General features: G+C 39.2%; 1 long non-coding RNA gene across 1 annotated transcript; it reads right to left on the bottom strand.

Annotated features, from left to right (window-relative positions):
- Positions 1-5,438: 5,438 nt before the first annotated feature.
- LOC139967659 (uncharacterized) lies at positions 5,439-14,244 on the bottom strand. The gene is made up of 4 exons (XR_011793067.1): positions 14,127-14,244; positions 9,323-9,488; positions 9,000-9,191; positions 5,439-8,338 (listed from the first exon to the last, which is right to left on the bottom strand). It is a non-coding gene; the product is annotated as an uncharacterized lncRNA (long non-coding RNA).
- Positions 14,245-17,819: the final 3,575 nt, after the last annotated feature.

Genomic DNA, 17,819 nt, shown 5'->3' with positions numbered 1-17,819 from the left:
CCTCTCTCCGTGCACCTCTCTTCGTGCACCTCTCTCCGTGCACCCCTCTCCGTGCACCCCTTTCCGTGCACCTCTCTCCGTGCACCCCTCTCCGTGCACCTCTCCACGTGCACTTCTTCCAGTGCACCTCTCTCCGTGCACCTCTCCCAGTGCACCTCTCCCGGTGCACCTCTTCCCGTGCACCTCTCCCAGTGCACCTCTCTCCGTGCACCTCTCTCCGTTCACCTCTCTCCGGGCACCTCTCTCCGTGCACCTCTCTCCGTTCACCACTCTCCGTGCACCTCTCTCTGTGCACCTCTCTCAGTGCACCCCTCTCCGTGCACCCCTCTCCGTGCACCCCTCTCCGTGCACCTCTCTCCGTGCACCCCTCTCCGTGCACTTCTCCAGGCAACTCTCTTCGTGCACCTCTCTCCGTGCACTTCTCTCCGTGCACCTCTCTCCACGCACCTCTTTCCCTGCACCTCTTTCCCTGCACCTCTCTCCCTGCACCTCTCTCCGTGCACCTCTCTCCATGCACCTCTCTCCGTGCACCCCTCTCCGTGCATCCCTCTCCGTGCACCTCTCCACGTGCACTTCTTCCAGTGCACCTCTCTCCGTGCACCTCTCCCCGTGCACCTCTCCCCGTGCACCTCTTCCCGTGCACCTCTCCCAGTGCACCTCTCTCCGTGCACCTCTCTCCGTGCACCTCTCTCCGTGCACCTCTCTCCGTGCACCTCTCTCCGTGCACCCCTCTCCGTGCACCCCTTTCCGTGCACCTCTCTCCGTGCACCCCTCTCCGTGCACCTCTCCACGTGCACCTCTCCACGTGCACTTCTTCCAGTGCACCTCTCCCAGTGCACCTCTCCCGGTGCACCTCTTCCCGTGCACCTCTCCCAGTGCACCTCTCTCCGTGCACCTCTCTCCGTTCACCTCTCTCCGGGCACCTCTCTCCGTGCACCTCTCTCCGTTCACCACTCTCCGTGCACCTCTCTCTGTGCACCTCTCTCAGTGCACCCCTCTCCGTGCACCCCTCTCCGTGCACCCCTCTCCGTGCACCTCTCTCCGTGCACCCCTCTCCGTGCACTTCTCCAGGCAACTCTCTTCGTGCACCTCTCTCTGTGCACTTCTCTCCGTGCACCTCTCTCCACGCACCTCTTTCCCTGCACCTCTTTCCCTGCACCTCTCTCCCTGCACCTCTCTCCGTGCACCTCTCTCCGTGCACCTCTCTCCGTGCACCTCTCTCCGTGCACTTCTCTCCGTGCACCTCTCTCCGTGCACCTCTCTCCGTTCACCTCTCTCCGTGCACCTCTCTCCGTGCACCTCTTTACGTGCACCTCTTTCTGTGCACCACTCTGTGCACTTATTAGATCAACACAGAAACACTATACTCATACAAGATCATAGAGGACTTGTACAAGAGAGATCCATGACCTGTCAGTTCTGTCATCCTGCCTATATCCTGCCTATATCAACTGACAGTAATGTGTACCAAACAAATCAAGATGGTTATTTCAACTACTTGGGAAGGTTTCATACTACCTTTTGGATTAATGTTACACAATGCTATAAAAGCATACATTTAGAAATACCAAGTTATCCGTCATAAGACCTGTTTATCTCATTACAAATCGATTGCTATTTGGTGATTGGTTCTTTTCTAACATTACGTCATATCACAATTCATTCTATGTTGCTCGCATCTTTGAAAGGGGGTATACACATCATTAATTGTTACGTGATATCATGAGACACAATAAAATTACAACTACAAACCGTGAGAAACAAGTAAATATCAACTAATGCGAGGGTACACGTTTTACATTTATGCAAATTAGGCAGATTCCCGTAGACACAGATTCTACACATGATCTTAGCCAGGAGGCTGAAAAGCGATCGCTTTTCGATTTTTCAGAAAAGTCACACAGGAAAGAACTTGGGCTCCAAGCAGAGATCCGACTGATCTGCTCTCAACCCCAGTTCAGTTGTGTCAAGACTCTATGTGACCATCGTCACATGTGTATCTCGATTCCACCAAGAAGGGGAACATAACAAGAAAACCAAGAGGTTTTGAGATTCCTTGGCATCTAAATATTACTGTAGGTTCATTGTGTACACTTGGTTCCGACCTTTTATGAATATTAATGTAGCATCAACACAAATGTTGTTCCTTGCTATCAGCTCAAGTTTGATGAACAAATTGATATTTTAAAGAATTTGCTTTAAGCTCTACCACTCATTAATATTCATGCCCCCCTCATTAATAGTATTGGGGTAGAATTTCGACTTGCAGCTGGAAGGTTAGGGGTTCGACTCCTGGCCGGGTCATACTGAAGATTTGTTGCAAATCACTCTAAGCCCCGCCCACTCATTAATATTCATGATATAAGCACACAAAAAATAGGGATCGTCTACTCATGATGGGTAACCTATTTACCAAAAATGAGATCAATCCACCTTGGGATTGCTCAGAAAACCTAATTTCAAGCTTTTTTGCGAAAAACAACACTTAGCCCCGCCCCTCATGAATAATAATGAGATTGGACAAACTGTTACCATATTAATATCGAGGACTTTCCTCTAGTACCACCAAACCAAGTTCCATGAAAATTGAACATACGGTTGCGAAGATATTAACATTTGTTGAAAATAAGCCCCGCCCACTCATTAATATTCATGATATTAGCACCAAAGTAAATCGGGATCGTCTACTCATGATGGGTAACCTATGTACCAAGAATGAGATCAATCCACATTGGGATTGCTGAGAAAACCTAATTTCAAGCTTCTTTGCGAAAAACAACACTTAGCCCCGCCCCTCATGTATAGTAATGAGATTCAACAAACTGTTACCATATTCATATAGAGGACTTTCCTCTTGTACCACCAAACCAAGTTCCATGAAAATTGAACTTACGGTTGCGAAGATATTGACATTTGTTGAAAATAACTCTAAGCCCCGCCCACTCATTAATATTAATGATATTAGCACCAAAATAAATAGGGATCGTCTACTTATGATGGGTAACCTATGTACCAAGAATGAGATCAATCTACCTTGGGATTGCTGAGAAAACCTATTTTCAAGCTTTTTTGCGAAAAACAACACTTAGCCCCGCCCCTCATGAATAATAATGAGATTGGACAAACTGTTACCATATTCATATAGAGGACTTTCCTCTTGTACCACCAAACCAAGTTCCATGAAAATTGAAATTACGGTTGCAAAGATATTAACATTTGTTGAAAATCACTCTAAGCCCCGCCCACTCATTAATATTCATGATATTAGCACCAAAATAAATTGGGATCGTCTACTCATGATGGGTAACCTATGTACCAAGAATGAGATCAATCTGCCTTGGGATTGCTGAGAAAACCTAATTTCAAGCTTTTTTGCGAAAAACAACACTTAGCCCCGCCCCTCATGAATAATAATGAGATTGGACAAACTGTCACCATATTCATATAGAGGACTTTCCTCATCTACCACCAAACCAAGTTCCATGAAAATTGAAATTACGGTTGCAAAGATATTAACATTTGTTGAAAATCACTCTAAGCCCCGCCCACTCATTAATATTCACGATATTAGCACCAAAATAAATTGGGATCGTCTACTCATGATGGGTAACCTATGTACCAAGAATGAGATCAATCTGCCTTGGGATTGCTGAGAAAACCTAATTTCAAGCTTTTTTGCGAAAAACAACACTTAGCCCCGCCCCTCATGAATAATAATGAGATTGGACAAACTGTCACCATATTCATATAGAGGACTTTCCTCTTGTACCACAAAACCAAGTTCCATGAAAATAGAACTTACGGTTGCGAAGATATTGACATTTGTTGAAAATAACTCTAAGCCCCGCCCACTCATTAATATTCATGATATTAGCACCAAAATAAATAGGGATCGTCTACTCATGATGGGTAACCTATGTACCAAGAATGAGATCAATCTGCCTTGGGATTGCTGAGAAAACCTAATTTCAAGCTTTTTTGCGAAAAACAACACTTAGCCCCGCCCCTCATGAATAATAATGAGATTGGACAAACTGTCACCATATTCATATAGAGGACTTTCCTCTTGTACCACCAAACCAAGTTCCATGAAAATAGAACTTACGGTTGCGAAGATATTGACATTTGTTGAAAATAACTCTAAGCCCCGCCCACTCATTAATATTCATGATATTAGCACCAAAATAAATAGGGATCGTCTACTCATGATGGGTAACCTATGTACCAAGAATGAGATCAATCCACATTGGGATTGCTGAGAAAACCTAATTTCAAGCTTTTTTTGCGAAAAACAACACTTAGCCCCGCCCCTCATGAATAATAATGAGATTGGACAAACTGTCACCATATTCATATAGAGGACTTTCCTCTTGTACCACCAAATCAAGTTCCATGAAAATTGAACTTACGGTTGCGAAGATATTGACATTTGTTGAAAATCACTCTAAGCCCCGCCCACTCATTAATATTAATGATATTAGCACCAAAATAAATAGGGATCGTCTACTCATGATGGGTAACCTATGTACCAAGAATGAGATCAATCTACCTTGGGATTGCTGAGAAAACCTAATTTCAAGCTTGGCCTCACACACACACAGACACGCACACACGCATACACATACACACGCAGTCATGACCGCATAGATTCCTTCGGCTACCGCCATGGAATCAATAATACTTTTAAGAAAACTGTGTGATCCTCGTCAGGTGTGTACCACGAAAGAGAACATAGGAAGAACATGATGCTACACATGCAAAGAACAGTCACCCAGTACTTTAATCTAGCCTGTACTGTCACGTGACCAGTAACAGTATATTGTACCACAAAAATAGCTTCATATATGTAAAATTCTTCCGCAAAATGCTCGTTTCAACTAATTGAGATGGTTTATTATGACATTTACGATAAATTTTAAAATTTTAAATCGTAAACATTTAGAAATACTAAGTTATCCGTCATAAGACATGTTTAACTCATTAAAAAAACAATTGCTATTTCGTGATTGGTTTTTTTCTAACATTACGTCATATCACAATTCAATCTACGTTCGTCGCATCTTTGAAACGGGGTATACACGTCATTAATTGTTACATGATATCATGAGACACAGAAATATTTACTACTACAAACCGTGAGAAACAAGTAAATTTCAACTGAAGCGAGGGTACACGTTTTAAATTAATGCAAATTAGGCAAATTCCTGTAGACACAGATTCTACACATGATCTCAGCCAGAAGGCCGAAAAGCGATCGCACCAACAGCTAATTACCGACTGCCCAGCTCTCGTCCCCTCTACTCTTGCATCAAGACTGTGACTGTGTGATCATCTATGTCAGGTGTGTTTCACAGTTCCACTAGAAGGGTTCCCCTTGAAGGAGAACATAATGCTATTTTGTAAGAAAAGCCAACCAGGAAAAAACCGGGCCAATAAAAGCCAACTTCGAACCGACTGATTTGCTCTTAACTCCAGTCATTTTACATCAAGACTGACTGTCGTAGCAAAAATAGAACGTGAGGCTCTTTTCATTGGGGTATGCATATAAGGAATAACATACAAATCTGAAAATAACTTGGCCATGTCTTTATTCTTTTTGACAACTTCGTAACAAACAACGTAAATTATTTCTACTTATAGAAAGAGGTTGATCTGGGTTACAGTACTGATGAACAAAAGCAGAAATGGAAAAGTGGATGGAATGCGCGAGTTCTATCAAGGCAGCAAAAGTGTATACTATTTTTAGTTATATCCCTGTTATATATTTGACTCTTGACATCTGGCAATTTATATGTAACTTTATGCTTTCAAAATCTTTATTTTCTAACTAGAAGCATATGTTTTATGCTTTAAAATCCTAACTAAAGATATCCCACAATAGCTTCAAATGTAAGAATATGCTAAAAAGATATCATCTCCTGCTAACTTTAACCTTTGAAATCTACATATTGCAGGATAATGAAAAATTCTGAAAAATGCTACTTCACCAGCCTCTCAACAAATGGTCTTACATTATTTACAAAATAATGATACTTTGATATATTTTGGAATATTACAGATAAATTAGTACTATAAAATGACACAATTTTGATATTGTACAACTTAACAATAGGTAAGACTTTGAATTGCATGCATAAAATCTGTTACAAATAGCAGAAATGATAGAGATGTGATTTTTCATGGGAATAAGAAACTGTTTGTAAAAATAATTTCCTTACTATGTTTACCTCTGCAAAGTTTTACTACAAATTAATTGCACTGAAATTGCACTGAATGTTTTATGTATAAAATAAATGAAAAGATTTCAAAAAGTTATGTTTTTTTCTGAACCACCAACATGTTTGGAAATGAACAAGTGCTTGAATAATCACCTATGAATGCTTGGTGATGTTTCCCTTGTTACTTTAAGTGGCATAAGCAGATTTTAGTTGGAGGTGGTGGGTGCAGGTTAAGTTACCAATGCATAACTCACTGTTTATACTAGAAATAACACCATCCCTCTATTCATCTGTGAAATCCCATCAGCTCACACATAAGAATGAGGAATTTTTTTCAGTTAAATTATGCAACAGGCTCACTGAAACTACCCAGTGCAATTTGACCTGTCAATATTGGACATGAGTAGACAAACTGAACTCAAACTATGATAAATTTGTTATCTTAGTTAATGTGATAACCATTAATACCATGACGGGTGGAAATAGGTGATGAGTGCTCAGTCTTATGGCTCAAAAAGTTCTCAAAAAGTTCAGATGTTGTATCATTCTTATGTATAATTGATGTCAAGCATTTTAATAATCATAATAAATAATAAATACCATATATTTAAGTGCTGTTATCATGAAATAAAACATGCTCAAGAGCACTGTCCAAAGAACCAAAACCTGGAATATAAAAATACCAAACTTAAGAAAACCTAAAAGTGATAACAGCAGTAAAAGTAAAACCTGATATAAGACAGGGTAATAAACCACAATAAAGAAAAAAACAATATAATATACATAAATATGGGCACAGTAAAATGAATAAAACAAAGAAATGTGAATAAGATTAATGCCCATACTCGAGCCTAAAAAGATAAGTTTTCAAGTGCTTCTTAAAAGTGTCAATATGTGTGATATTTCTCAAGTGATGGGGAAGAGAATTCCAGAGTTTAGGACCTGCAGCACTAAAAGAATAGTCTCCATATGTGACTTTGTTAGTATGAGGAATGATTAGAGAAAGATGACTTTGGGACCGTAATGCCCTAGCTGGCGTGTTGCGTTTAACTAAATCAGACATATAACTCGGAGATTGAGCACTAAGAATACGAAAAACGTGCAGAATGAGTTTGTAATTTATCCGGCGATGAATTGGTAACCAACGCAGGTCTCGGAGTACAGGAGTGATGTGTTCGTAACGACGGGTTCTGGTGATGATTCTGGCAGCCGTATTCTGGACCCTCTGTAGTTTTCTGATTGAGGAGCATGACGTTCCATTCAGGATAGCATTACAGTATTCAAGACGAGATGTAACCGGCGAATGGACGAGAGACTTGGTTACCTCCTCGTTAAGGGATGGACGAATTCTCCCGATGATACGCAATTGGTTGTAGCAAGACCGACTTATTAAATTTATATGGTTTTCCATACACAAATATGAGTCAAATAACACACCGAGATTCCGTAGGCTACAGATGACGAGGGTGGAATGACATCATTGCCCATTCTCAATGAAGGAAGGTGGATCGTTCATTTGCTATGCTTTGAACGGAAAAATATCACGTCTGTCTTGTCATCGTTAAGCTTAAGCATGTTATCAGCCATCCATTTTCTGACATCTTCAAGACATGTCTCCAATATATGTAGATCGGATTAATTGCATCAGGAGAATCAAGTGGCTTAAACGAAAGGTAAATTTGGGTGTCGTCGTCATACATATGGTAAACAAGGCCATGCTGCCTTATAAGATTGCCCGGTGGCTTAGTATACATGGTGTATAACTTTGGTCCTTGTACTGATCCCTGAGGAACACCATATTTAAGTAACAGAGGTGCAGATTTTATGTTATCAATGATGACTGACTGGCCTCTATTTTGAAGATAAGAAATCATCCATTTTAAGGCGTTTCCGGTTATCCCATACATATTACGAAGCCGATTTAGCAAAATTGAGTGATCGATGGTGTCAAATGCAGCAGATAAGACATATGTCAACTCTCTGCAGAAGTCATTGGCAAGGTAGCCCCCTTTTGTCAAATCTACTAAACACCTGCTTTGGTTGCTCTCTTGGTCCTCATGCCAAAACGAAAGGCTGTGGCTGTTGAAGTTTTTCAAGGACAGATGGTATGTTTGTGCAATCTATTGGAAATATAAAGGAGATATTACACATTTTTGTTTTCAAATTGCAACATTCTGACATACAAGGATACAACCATACATTGCCACAAAAAGTCACTCTGACCTTGAAATTTTGCAACTCTCATCCTCCTCCTCATCATCATCATCACCAACATCACCACCATCACCACCACCATCACCATCATCACCAACACCACCATCATCATCACCACCACCATCTTCACTATCATCATCACCACCATCACCAACACCACCATCATCATCATTGTGATTCTCAATCATTTCATATCCGTTAGGTTATTCTCTTTGAGAAACATATATGATTTTATGAACATTGAGGCAACCTTTGTTAACTAAGTACTAAAAATAGTAGAGTCATAAAAGAAAGAGATAAAGCAGATTTGCATGATTTTGAAGCTCAGTAAAATTGCAATCAACCCAACAGGTACCCAAGGAAATGCTAGAAAAGGACTAGCAAAACACTCATACCACACTCTTATGGCCCAATTAACATTGATATATGTGTAGCCTACAACATGACATTATTCACTCTTCTTAAGTCTTACAGCAACAGTAAGCTTTTGGCACTTCAGTTCAGGTTCCTGTTTGCCAAGTGACTGAGATACAGTAGAATAGCACATGTTTTGAGTAAAACTATTACCATGCCATCTGTGTCGATTAGATGTGGATATTCTGACCGAATATCTCCCACAGAACTCTCCTTATTGTCTCTGATATTAGAGGCTCTGTGTTTGCAAGTCCTCTCCATCATCTCCTTCACTTCTCGCCATAGGAGCATTATGATACTTCAGACAAGTTACCATCCCTGAAATAACACACTCCTCTGCATCATCTGTGAAGAACAATCATTGGTATCATTTTAACCAACAAAAAGTCACTAGATGCAAAACTTACCCTCACAATTCAAAAATAAATAAATAAATAATCAAATAAATAACTAAATAAATAAATAAACAAATTTACCTGATATCAATTCCAAAACTGTTGTGTCAACCAGATTTTAAGATTTAAGAGAGTCGCGAACAGACTTCTTTGTCTTATTTTGGTCCTTTCTCCTCACATATTGCATTCCTTTTTCCAGGTAGCATGTTGCTTCATGGTGACCTGTGCCAGCACAAAACCAGACTTCCTGAAATTTAGCAAAGACAACATATGTTAGCAAGACGTTTCCTCTCTAAAAATTCTTTGTAGTAGTACCTCCATGAAAGTTCATTTCTGCAATTCACATGTCCATGAAATAAACAGATATCTGCAGACCTCATGCAATTAAGAGCTTATTCTAATCACACACTTACTTTACAGCACCCACTTTTGCACACAGTATGGTATATGAACACAACTTGAAAAGACCTGTATTTGGCCAATTATTAAAACATATTGCCATAAATAAAGTTTACGGAATGTTACAATACGGATCACAGATCCTTCCTATCTATTTCAATGTACAATATAATGAAATCTGAGAAGTTTCAGCAAATCATTTAGTGCCATTTAGTGTGTTATTTTGCCCTTCTTTTTGCCATTACTAGGCAAGACAATATGCAACTTTATGCTAGGGTGCATCGGTATTTAGCAATAACATATATCGGCGTACCCACTGACGAATACTCGGTATAACCAGGTATACCTGAAATATTCTCGAAACCACTACTTCCAGCATTAACTGTACTATTACACAATAGCATGAACCTATGGACACTAGCCTACAAATGTATTTGCGATTTAATGACGACTTTACCATCTCTGTTTTTTTTGTTTTTCATTTCAACGCAAAAGTACAGTTCAGTACACTCCACTACTGGGCCCAGTCCAACCATAACACTGCAGTAGAATATATGCCTTATTTGTAACTGATTATTTCACATAGAACATATAAGGGAAAGACTAATTCTCACTGTAGGCATGTCTTACATTACAATTTGGTATGGGTTACTCTGACTTAGGCTGTAGTAATGTTTGTTTACACTACAACCTGATTAGTGTAGAATATAGAATCAAATATAAGGCTAAACTTAACTTAATTTCAACATTACATATTAATAGTGTATGCACGTCTTCTACAGCCTACAGGTCTTTGTGCCTTCGAATTGGCTCTAATTTAGTGCACAAAGGGCTCATCGCATGAAATGCTTATCCCCTTGTTACATTGATTGACCTACAGTAGCATTGTGGCACGCATTAGCGTATTTTTCTCCATTTCGCGTAACTGTGCCGCCCAGCGCACGCTGGGGAATTTTTTTTTTAAATATTATTATTTGTCGAACTTACCATTAAATGTTATATTTTTGGTTTTAAAATCATTAGAACACATTTACCCAACGTCAAATAAAAGTATCTTTGCAAACTGCCTCGAAATTTTTGGCAAATTCATAAATGAAAATGTGCCCCTTACTGTGAATGTAAATTTGTATGTACGTGCATACAGCAATATGATTTTTGGTCACAACTTCCAGGTTGCCATTTTCTTTTTGTTCGATGGAAAAGACTTAGTCCCACCCCCAACATCTATACGTCATTTGAAAGAGAATAGAATTGTCTTTCAACAGTGGTATGGTCTAAGATAGGGTCCTATGTATATTTTTAACATTTTAAACATTCATTTGTTGTTTACAGGTAGGTATAAATAAGAATTTTACTAGCCATATGTGACATTTTATTGCTTTCATTTGCTTTATTTGATATTTAAATGACTTTTCTTTCGTAAAACAACACAGAGCTGCCGCCCCTACTTTTAGTAAAAAGGTCCGTTTTTGATGATTAAGCCCCGCCTCCAAGTCTGGTTTGTAGCAGATTGGCTATGACTCATGACAGCTACATGTTAAATATACGAAAATGGCTACCCTCGTGACCAATTTTCTGTACTGTTGTTAGATACACAGCGTATAGTGTACTGCACGCTAATTACATATACACATTGTTGTACTGCTGAATGCTACATAGTGCATTTAATTTATATTAGGCCTTCATTTTAGTAATATCCATTTAAGGATTGTACTGGTGGTCAGGTAGCTTTTCAGAGCAAGGGCCATGATAAGTTTGTTTGATTGCCCGCCAGGTATTTTTGTATAATTACATATACACATTGTTGTACTGCTGAAGGCTAATTAGGCCTAGTGCATTTAAAATATAGGCTAGGCCTTCATTTAGTAAAGGGTCATTCCATATCAAATCACCAAATTTTGGAGTATGTTGTAGTTCGACATCTTTGAAAAATCCCCAAATTTTTTGTATGATTGGGCCACCATAAAATAAGCATATTCTGGAAATTTCAGTTGCATTGCTTTATAATTGGCCGATTTATCACACTTTGAAATTCCGCAATTTGTCGCCACCATGGCATTTTCTTGACTTTTGAGGTCTCATTTCTCAGCAATTAAACATTCCACCAACTTTCTATTACAGATGCTTATAGAGTCTATCCCATAGAACAGAAAAAAGAAAAAATTAGGCTACAAAAATGTTGCCTTGTGGAGTTAGGTCAACTTAAAAGTGTCAAAATATTCGATACTTGTACTTTTCACTAAAAAATGTGCTATTTTTAGTGATGAATTGCTCATAAACCATTTCATCAGGGTACTTGATTCTTTCAGAGGTTATTATGTCTAGTACAAACAATACAAAATAATGATTACAATGCTTTCCTAAAATATTTGCAAGTTGTGCAACTCTAAAGTTGCTATTTCATGCTGCGATTCAGCATGAGGTAGGGGTTTTGATGCCAATTTTTTACCAAAGTAACCATCTTAAAGCTGTCAGGGTTTTATACTTTAATTATAAGGATGAATTTCTTACACCTAAACAAATTTCAGAGTTCTAGCTGTTCTCAATATTAATTTATGAAGTTGTTAAGTTGCTCCGATGTACAAAAGAGGTCGTCTTTGACGGCCAATAACTCAAAACGCGTCAAATTGAAAAAATCTGATAATTTTTTCTGGAAGAGATATAGTACCACCCTGTTTGTACAAAAAATTTCAGGAGGGTGTTTTGCCTTATTTTGAAAAGAAAAATCCTCAAAGTTTGGGATTTTTACAAAAAACGTTTCTGCCTGTTTTGATGTTCCATGTGTTTTGAGCCTGGGTATTGTACTGTACTTCAAGGTCATTCAATTCAATACTGTGCAGTTTTTAATTTCATATAAACAAATACTATTTGCAATGAACTTGTCTGCTCTTGGTTGAATTCATTTAATTAGAAGACTTATAAAATGAATTTCAACAAGTACATGTATTTACAGTGTGTACAGTACATACACTGTACTGGGTGTATATGTACGGAGTACCATGAGTGCCAGAAGACTATGATTAAAGCTAACACTAATATGCACACTGTATATAAACAATTGGTTGAATTAGAAGACTTTACTATAAAAATGAATTTCAATCAGTACATACATGTATGTACAGTACATACACTGTACTGGGTGTATATGTAGAGATATATTAGTGATAGGTTTAAACATAGTCTTCTGGCCCTCATGGTACAGTACATATATATGTACTGTACACACTGTACATGACAAGCATGGAAAAGAACACATGACCGTCCATCTTCATTCCCCACTGTGACTACCTGCCCCACCCCATCCACCTAACCCCATCAACTCTGAACCCTTCAAAATCCTGTGAAAATAAAGGGTCATCCACATTGTTGTGAAAAAGCTATTGTAGAGAACTTAATTTCTAGTAACTGTCCGACAACACCACTCCCCCCCCCCCCCCAAGTTTGAGACGACAACAGTCAAACAGGGCTTCCTGTAGGACATGATTGCATTGTACGACGTAATTATTTTTATTGGGAGCATTGCCAAAATGTGAATTTATTTTGTGGTAGTTAAGTGAAAACAGCGTGTTTTTTTATGGATATATTTTCCCCATGAACGTTCTGTACAATATTATGCTCAAACTGCGCATTTTCAAACTTTTCGGCAACAGATTTTATTCATCTACTGAAGATGGCTATTACCGAATATATATGTGTTTGAGCTATCTTCATTCATTTAAGCAGCCAATGCGCAAGTGCACTCAACCGCAAGACATGCGAATGATGCGATAAATATGAATATTCATGATGCTGCTCGCGTGTCCGTGATTGATGTGTTTACAAATATAGTGTGATATTTCATTATGTCAATCGTACGTGATACGCACTTCCTATATTTATAAATTCCCAGGGGATTTAGAGTCACAAAAATCGTCATAAAATCATAACGGTTGGTTCTTTTTAAACAAAACGTTGGATTTGGGGTAAGAGGATTGTGTTCTTTCACATGGTTAATATTTTAAGCATTCTGTCATTGTTTTAAATTAGACATATTTCATGTGCGACATGCCCACCTACAGTACAGTAATACTTATACCTGCTATTCTTGCATTTCAAAAATGACGAATCCTAATTTGTTAGCCTATAAGACTACTACGAAACCCTATTAAATGATTCACCTTTTAACCGTAACTTCAAGAGTTTTGCCTATTCAAGGATATATTTCTTTCTTAGGTCAGCTGAAACTAAACAATGTTTCATTTCATTGATACAAAGTGTCTACGACTTGGAGTTTATCAATTGAAATTTGAAACACTGGGGTATCACCAAGTATTCAACCTATGTACTCCTAACCTATGTACTCCTAACCTATGATAGTTCCTCTCCATGATTTAGGGCAGGAACGTAACGTCTCTAGGGGAGGAAACTAGGCCAAACGTTTTTCAGGTGAGTTAACTAACAAGTCCGGATATTACCAGGAACCCTTATTAGGCCTAGCCTACCTTACCTTTGTCATTCAATTTATTTTGTAATCGCAAAGTTACAATCCACTTTGTGGTTAAGTAGCACAACATTAGAACCCACCATACAGTACTACTGTTTGCCCTGTAGCTATAGCACCATAGAGGCTTCACAATACTACAATCCAAAGTTTCGAAAAGATAGCGTTTAAGACTGTATGAATAGCTTACGTAATTCGAGCGCTGCACGCATCAGTGGCTGCACGCACTCAAGCGCAATGAAAGCTTTTGTCACATGATATACATAAGCCAATAGCATCAAGCGCTTCGTTCTGTTCAGGAACAGTACAAAGAAATGATACTCTGGCTTATAAAATTGAATCGGGAATTACGGAGAGCCAAACGTTCCATAAATGTCGAAAAAGAAAGTGAAGTGTCCAAGTTAATACAAATATGTCCAATTCGATATCAACATGTTACAATTCCATATGAAGATGTCGAAACAAAATACCAATATGTCATTACGTCTGTCACAGTGGCGGATGCCCCCCCCCCCCCTGACGGACTCAAATGGACTGCTGGCGCCCTTTTTCAGCTTTTTACCACGTTTTAATTATTCGCGATTATTGACCTTTTTTTATTGCGCTCTCATCTACCTATTGACATTTGTCACATTTTTTGGGCGACGACACCTATTTATTCTTCTTTTATCTGCAAATTAGTAAGCAAGGAAAGGGTCATTTCCGGCGATCTAGGGAGTATCTTTACTCAAAAATTTCGGTACGCTCCGCGCCAACTCGTGGTGGCGCTCCGCTTAGATAGAACCGGAAGCGCCCCTACAGACCATTCTCGCCCCTTGACCAATACCCCTAGCTCCGCCACTGGTCTATATCAACATGTCAAATTCAACATCAGCATGTCGCAAACTTGTAACAGCATGCCACTACTACATTGGTCATGTCAACATTGCTTGCTACAATATTGACGTCATGCTATAATTTTGGCACATCGGCGCGCGCCATCATTTCGTAAATGCCCAAAACTGTATATATATGTCGAGATTTATATGAGAATGTCCAAAACTTGTGTCAGCATGTTGAGAGAAGGAAATAAATATTCAAGCCACAGGGGTTACGTTGATTCCTTAGTGCAATTTTGGGCCCTTTGTCTATTTTCACATGATTAATTCCTGTGTGGGCAATTGGGCCTTTGAGGTTGCTGCATGGGCCCCGTTACAGTTAAAAAATGAAGTCGTTGGTATTTTTGGATACCGCAATGTCCAATAGGGCCAACACCTCTAAAAGAATTATACTGCTTTTTGTAAACATAATCAAATCATGTGTGGGCCATGGACCCTTTATGGCTGTTTCCTGGGGCCCGGCACAGATAAAAGTCGTAGATGGTATTTTTTGGTTTCTCCAATGTATAAAGGGTCCAATGCAACTACAGGAATTATCCTTGTGTCTCTGCACATGATTAATCACGTGTGGGCCATGGGCCCTTGAGGTTGTCTGGGCCATGGTAGAGGATAAATTTGCAGTAAATCGACATGTGACGTCATTATGATGGCTTGCATCTTGCAGTGATGTGAGCCTAGTTTATTGCATTGTACTACACTTGGCCTGCGTTTTCTTTCAACCCAGTCTGCAGTGGTCTAAAAACAAATATCGTTATCGCAGTGTATATTAGCAGTGTAATAATTATTTATAGGAAGTGCGTATCACGTACTATTGATATCTTAGCTTCATAACATGCTGTTCATGCAACAACTTAGGACGAATCATAGAAAGGATGAGAACGTTGTCGACGTTGTTGTGCATACGGTTCGTGACATTCCGTAGAGTGCGGTTAGGTAGGCAATATGGATTTTATTATGCAGTGGCCAACTGTAGGTTTGTATTAAGATATAGGCTTAATTTAGCTAATTGCATCTGCCAAACTAAGTAAGTAGCTGAATCAGTAGGCCTGAATGTAACTACGATTATAATCGAGTTAACGGAGCTGACGAGTATTCAAGCAGTGGCGTAGGAAGGTACTTTTGAGTGGGGGGCTGAAACTGATGGCCGGCCTGGGGGAGGGGTCTAAGGGGAAGGGGTGTCCCCCTCCCCCTTTGGAATTTTTTGCATTTCCAGGTGGCCTCAGATGCAATTTGGTGCAATATAGCACACTTCAACACCCAATCCATTTTGTAAACTTAATTTTGTATTTTTACCTGGCCTTATATGCAATTTGGTGCTCAAAATGAGATTTTTTTCTCATTTGGAAATAAAAAAGGGGTTTTCTGACTTGCGAAGCGGGGGGGGCAGAATGATACTTCCGCCCCTCCACATTTTTCACTGGGGGCTGGCGCCCCCCCCAGCCCCCCCCCCCCCCCGGTTCCTACGCCCTTGTATTCAAGATCAAAAAGGCACTAACAAAATACCATGCTAAAACACGACAGTTTTTAACATTTTTTTCGACACTGAAAGGGGGAGCGGCTGCTCCCCCTGCCCCCCCCCCTGATACGTCCCTGTCTATCGTAAAGCTTGTATAAAGCATGTTTTCATTTACTGTCATCGTTTGTTTTGCCTTTATATGAAAGAGCATAATTTAAAGTACAGATGGTGTGAAAATTGGGAGGATCGAAGGTGATATAAACCATTTTAGAAAATCTTTGGTTAAATGTTGATATTACTCCGAACGATCACACGGTAGGGTTCAGTATGCTAAACTTGCTCTTCTTCTAGCTCAAAATCTAAACGGTCTTGATATGGAAGTTTGCACATAGGCCAAGATCACATCTATCATATGGGTAGGATACACCAGATTTTGGCAGGTCTTGAAAGTGACGAGTTTAGTGTGTAAGTCAATGGAACAATTAATTGTGGTGAGAGACCTATAGAGTCACGTTCAAGACGTAGACCTACTTGTTACGTAACTATTTGCGGCCATTCCCCCATGCTGCCATACAAAATACAGCTTTCGTTGTGTATGCACAAACATAACACCAAATGAAGCAAAGCTTTGTTTATCACTGTGTCTGAACGTTAGACATTTGGTAATTGCAGCCAGCCAATCAATCGTTGCAAACTGTTGCTGATGCAGTTGAAAGGGAACTTTTGAGTGCAAGGGAACGACTACAACACGACATACCACCAAGCAGTGGTACTAGTAGTAGTAGTACCACAAGGCGGCATGGTACCATGTAAACATTGCCCCAGACCAACTACTTCTCCGCACGAGGTTAATGTTAAAACGGCTTACCATACGACCGATCCTTTGTATTTTACTTAAGTAGAATTGAAGTTTACTTAAGTAAAATGCAATTGTATTCTACTTAAGTAAAATACATTTCTACTTAAATAGAATACAATTTAGCTTAAGTTAAATTCAATTTCACTTAAGCTTAATTGTTTTCTACTTAAGTAAAATACAATTTTACTTAAGTAAAATTCATTAGCTTAAGTGAAAAAGAATGACACTTTTACTTAAGCTAAATTCAGTTTTACTTAAGTAGAATTGTATTTTACTTAAGTAGAATGCAATTAAGCTTAAGTGAAATTGAATTTGAATTAAGCTTAAAAGAAAGTGGTTATTTTACTTAAGTGGAATACAATTTAACTTAAGTAAAATTCAATTATACTTAAGCTTAATTGCATTCTACTTAAGTGCAATAAATTTCACTTGAACTTAATTTTATTCTACCTAAGTGGAATTGATTCTTGGAATTGATTGAGAATAACGAGGTAAATGTTAAAACG

Source organism: Apostichopus japonicus, chromosome 5, assembly GCF_037975245.1.
Source record: "Apostichopus japonicus isolate 1M-3 chromosome 5, ASM3797524v1, whole genome shotgun sequence".
NCBI lineage: Eukaryota > Metazoa > Echinodermata > Holothuroidea > Aspidochirotida > Stichopodidae > Apostichopus > Apostichopus japonicus.
This window is presented reverse-complemented; position numbering and strand designations above follow the sequence as displayed.